The following is a 6,000-nucleotide window of genomic DNA, read 5'->3' as shown; positions in this document are numbered from 1 at the left end:
AGGGGGATTGTCTACCTTAGGTATTTTCAAAGTAAACTGGCTCAATAAACAATTCTCCTTCAATTCATACCAAATCTCATTCATTTCCTCATTTTATAAATGAAGAAATAAACAAGAAGAAAGATGAACAGCTTGGCAAAAGTCATCAATTGGTAGTTAAAGACTAGATCTTTTCTCCTCCCACCATCCCCACCTAGAGATGGCTGCCAACATGACTTCGCTCCCCACCTCACCAGCATTGGCCTCAGCCTCAGCTCCTGCCAAATCCCCATTAATGTATTGCCTGAGCTGCTGCCTCTTATCAGGAGTAGGACTGTTGGGGCCGGGAGGTTATGTGTACTGGACGGCGGCCCATGAAGCAAGGCTATGCCCCAGGCCTGGGGATCATCTTGCAGATGGTCATTGGCATCAGTATTGCATGTTGGGGGGTAGTCATACTGATGAACCCTGTAGGAAAAGCGAGGCCCATAGAATCAAAGAAGGAATGATGGTGACGGTGATGGTGATGATGCAATGGAAACTTCTACAGTTCAACCACTTTCTCCCATGAACTATTCAGCCATTGCAATGGACTGCCCAGGATAAAGGATAGAAGCAAGAGGACAGAGATGTTCCAGGGCCTCTGATCTGCAGATGTCTGCAAGGGAAATGGACAAAGAATGGTTTTCTATTTCTTTCTACCCAGGCCTGCCCCTCGCTTCCCAAATGTGAATAAATTTCTTAGAGAAAAGAAAAAAAAAAAGACTAGATTTTTTGATCACCTATTGAAGGCACTTCCTACTGACCTACCTTGCCTTCCTTTGCCCTCAGGGATCACAGAAACTTATGATCCAATGGTGAAGAAAATAATAAGTCAGGTAAGTAGGTTAACAAGTCTTGCTTCTCAGGAACTGAAGATCGGACAGGGAAATTACACAGGATGCAAGAATTGCGTGTATGAAGAAAATTGCCACCTCTCTCATAGCCACGCTAGGAATGTTTTCCTAAAGGAAGCAGAGAGGCAGAGAGGTTGTGCCTGGGGTAGGGATGTAACAAAACTTCTAAAAACAGTTTCTTGTACTTATACTTTATATGCTATAAAACTGTCATATTCACAGGAGATATTAGAATTATTGCCCAATTAGGGAGTAGAGGCAGAGATCATATTGAAAAATGTTCCATGGTGGAAGGAGGCATTGCACAAATGTAGTATCAAACAAGTTTGTCTTTGAGAGTAGTGTGAGGAGGAGGATACAAAAACATGAGGAAGTCCTTGGTATTAGATCTGACCCAGAGCTGTTAGCTAGATTCACAGATCCTTTCAGATGAGAGCCTAGTGGGAAGGAAGGAGAATGTGGGCAGTATCTGGAGCTTTGATGGAGTAAAACCATTGGTACAGCAGTAAAGAAATTAGGAAACTTTGAATGATGATAGCAAGTCAGACTCAATACCTAAGACTGCAAAATCAATCTTCCTTATGTGGTCGCTTCCTTGTGTTCATTTTAGCTTTCCTTTCTTCCTCAACTTCCCTTCTTCCCCAAAGTCTGTATTTAACAATAAATCAACAAACACCTGCTAAAACCTTGCTGACCAATAATGTGGGAAAAAAGAGAGAGGATCTTTGTCCTGACTTCCAGGAGCTTACAATCTACAAAGAGAGAACAGATTGATTTTGAAATCACCAGAGAAAAATTAAACAACTTTGTGGTACAAACACTAAGTGGATTATAATCTCCCTGTTTCTAATGATTTGGGATTCTAAAACTTAAAGTGCTCTAGGAACTAGAAGAAGAAAGGAAGAAATGAATGCTGGAGGTTTTGTGGGAGTCATAGGATTTGAGCTAGACCTTGAAGGACTTGTAGCATTTAGACAGGTAGAAAGAAGGAATTCTAAATAGTGAAAACATGAGCATTTAGACTTATTTTAATGTTGCCTTTCATTATCAAAGAAGTTCAAATTGACATCACTATGTTAAAGTCAAGTTACAGGGTGTCTGATTGTGACTGATCAGACTAGTATGAGCTCAGAATGCTCTACCATAGGTCAGGCACAAATAACTCATAAATAGAACATTTGGGGTGGATTCTCTAAATTTGCACATCTCCTGTTTTGAAAGGAGTAGGGAGCAATCAAAGACGGTTGAAGAAATGCAAATGATCCTTTGATGATAAAAGACTGACTTCAATGGTTCAGAAAGTACATATTGGAAAGCAGATGTGGATATGATTGGAAAGATAAACAGGATAGGACTAGATTGTAGAGATTTTTGAATACCATGATAAAGATTTTAGTCTTTCTCTCTAGTCAACAAGAAAGGAAACTGACATGATCAGAGTCATACTTTAGGGAGATTAATCTATCAGTAGGTTAAGAATACATTGCAAAAAAAAAGAGACAAATCTGAAATATAAATTTGAAGCTATTGTAGTAGTCTAAGTGTGAGCTAATGAAGGTCTAAACTAGGGTAGAGGTAAGGAGAATGGAAGAGAAAGTATGAATTCAAGAAAAACTGTGGAGATTTTGAAAGAACTTCATAAACTAGATATGGAAGAGACAGAAGTATCAAAGTTGATTCTGAGGATTCCAGCTTAGGAATAGTAGATCCCTCAATGGAAATAGATATTTTGGAAGGAGAATCAAATTTTAGAGGGAAGGTTATGAGGTAAGACATATTGAGTTTGAGGTATCAAGAAAACAAATTAAGAGATTCTATATAGGCCATTCAAAAGGTAAAATCTTCAGCTAAGGAGAGAGGTTAGGGCTAGCTATTTGGGAGTTATCTATTATAGTCCCTGCCCACTCTGTGACCCAAGAACTCTGTCTAACACAAACTGATTCATGTTTTCAGGACCTAACTCCAAAGGATCTCCCTTTGATTGGTTGTCTCTGTTGCAGTTTTACTCTGCAAATTTTACTCAATAAATCTTTGGTATAACTCATATTTAAAGCTTCCAAAATTAAGGTAATAGAATTCTTTCTTCCTGGTAGATACTAAGGTAAATATGAATATTAGATATTCAACAGCTGAAAATGTGAAGGACTCACCAAGGCCCATAAACAAAATATAGAAACATAAAAGACTCAAGTCATTCTCTAGATTAGGGGATTCCTTCCTTTTAGCTCTTCTGAGCTTTATTGCCGAATAAAAACCCTCCAAGGATTGTATACAGAATTCAATATCATTCATAAATAAAATGCAACCCACACCATTAACTGAATACAACAGCTGCAATGCAGGCTCCAGAAAGTCAGTGTGGTCTGCAGGTCAGATAAACCTAAACTAATCCCCCATCCCAAAATAAGAGATACTTTGAAGATGCTTAAGAAACATTTTTGGAGGTTGAACCAAGATGGCAGAGTAAAGTCAGGGACTCTCCCAAGCCACTCCAAATTCTTTTAAATAATGACTCTAAATAAATTCTAGAGCAGCAGAACTCACAAAAACATGAAGTGAAACAATTTTCCAGTCCAAGACAATTTAAAAGATCATCAGGAAATGTCTCTTGCACCAAGGTAAGAGGAGTGAAGTCTAGTGCCAGTATAGACCTGGCTCCAGCAAATTAGGAGCAGTCCTGGGGTGACTGAATCAGTAGCGCCAATGGCAGTTTCCAGACTTCTTGGCCTATAGACATCAAAGACAACTTAGAACAGGGGTGAGGAATCTTTTTTCTGCCAAGAGTCCAAACTTAAAAATTAACCTGCTATATTTGGTCAAACATTTAATTAATTCACCCCTAAAAAGCTCCTTACTTGATTTACAAAATCCTTTTTGAACTCTTTTATGGCTGGAGACAAATTTATATTTTCCTTGGAGGCTTTAGACGTAGGAGTTTTGACTTTGTTATGTAGGAGTTTTAACTTTGTTATCTTCTCTTTAGTGTAAGTTTTGATCTTCCTTGTCACCATAGTAACTTCCTATAGTCAGAACTTTTTTGTGTTATTTGTTCATTTTCCCATCCTATTACTTGACTTTTAACTCTCTGTTATGGTAGGGCTCTGCTTTCACTGTTCTAGGCTTTAGGAGTTTTATGCTGCCATTTTCTGAGATATTTCTAGGGACCTGCAAGTTTTCACATCTTCCAATGTAGTATGATCTAAAGGTAAGGTGTTTCCTACTCTCTAGGCCTGTGCTCTGATCTGTGAATGATCACAACACTCTTCTCTGCACTGGAACTTTAAGGAGGGTCTCCACTCTATTGTGACTGGCAAGTTCAGGTATGCTAGTGCTCCTCCTAGCTCTGGGATTTTGTAAATCAAGTAAGATAGGTAGAGGAAAAATTGGGAAGAGAAAGGAGAATGATTTAAGAAAATCATGAAAAATAAGTCAACAATTTGGTAAGAGGAGACACAAAAAATACTGAAGAAAATAATACCTCAAAAAACACTTGGCCAACTTGTATGAGAGAGGTACAAAAAAATCAAGGAGGAGGAAATAAATCCTTAAAAAAGCTGAATTCATGAAATGGAAAAAGAGGCATAAAAAATTCACTGAAGAAAAAAATTCCTAAAAAATAAGAATTGAGGACAGCTAGGTTGTGTAGGGGTTAGAACACTGGCCCTGGAGTCAGTAGGATCTGAGTTCAAATTCAACCTCAGACATTTAATAATTGCCTAACTGTGTGACCTTGGACAAGTCATTTAACCCCATTGCCTTAAATAAATAAAATAAAAAAATAAGAATTGAGCAAATGGAAGCTAATGACTTTTATGAGAAATCAAGAAACATAAAAACAAAACCAAAAAAATGAAAAATTAGAAGATAATGTGGAATAACTCATTGGAAAAACAATTGACCTGGAAAATAGATCCAAAGAGACAATTTTAAAATCATCAGAATACCTGAAAGTCATGATCAAAAAAAAGAGCCAGACATCTTTCAAGAAATTATCAAGGGGGAAAAAAATCATCAAAGAAAACTGCCCTGATATTCTAGAATCAGAGGGTAAAGTAGAAATTGAAAGAATCCACTGATCACCTCCTGAAAGAAATCCCAAATGAAAACTCCCAGGAATATTATAGCCAAATTCCAGAGCTGCCAGGTCAAGGAGATAAAATTACAAGCTGCCAGAAAGAAACAATTCAAGTATTATGTAGCCAAAATCAGGATAAAATAAGATTTAGCAGCTTCTAAATAAGGCTTAGAATATCACATTCAGGAGGGCGAAAGCAAAAGGATTACAATCAAGAATCACCTACTCAGCAAAACTAAGTATACTTCCTTGAGGAGATGGGATGGATATTCAATGAAATAAAGGACTTTTAGCATTCTTGATGATAAGATCAGAACTAAATAGAAAATCTGATTTTCAAATAAAAGACTTAAGAGAAGCATAAAAAGGTAAACAGGAAAAGGAAATCATAAGTGACTTAATAAAGTTAAACTGTTTACATTCCTATATGGGAAAATGACCATGGTAACTCATAATAGAAATAGTTTATATAGACAGAAGGCACAGGTGTGAATTGAATATGAAGGAATGTTATGTAAAAAAAGTAAGGAGTGAGAGATGAATGTACTGGGAGAAAGGAAAAGAGAGAAGTATAGAGGGGGTATATCATCAAACATCAAGAAAGCAAGATAAAGCTTATACAGAGGAGGGAAAGAGGGAGGAGATAAGGGGGAGTAAATGAACTTTGCTCTCATCAGAGTTGGGAGAGGGAAAAACATACAATTGGGCAAAGAAATCTATCTTACCCTACAGAAAAGTAGGAAGGGAAGGGGATAAGAGAAAGTGGGGGTGATACCCTAACAGCAACATGGGAGTGATGATCAACCTTAATGGACTTGCTCATACCAACAGGGCAACAATCAGGCACAATTTGGGGGTATCTGTGGTGGAGAATGCTATCTGTTTCCTGAGAAAGAATTATGGAGTTTGAACATAGACCAAGGACTATTACCTTTAATTTTAAAAAATAGTCTTATTATGTAATTTTGCTATATCTCATACTATATGTTTCTTCCTTAAGGATATGATTTCTCTCTCATCATATTCAACTTAGACCAATGCATACTATGG

The sequence above is a fragment of the Macrotis lagotis genome, chromosome 4 (genome assembly GCF_037893015.1).
Source record: "Macrotis lagotis isolate mMagLag1 chromosome 4, bilby.v1.9.chrom.fasta, whole genome shotgun sequence".
NCBI lineage: Eukaryota > Metazoa > Chordata > Mammalia > Peramelemorphia > Peramelidae > Macrotis > Macrotis lagotis.
Note: the sequence above shows the minus strand (reverse complement) of the source record.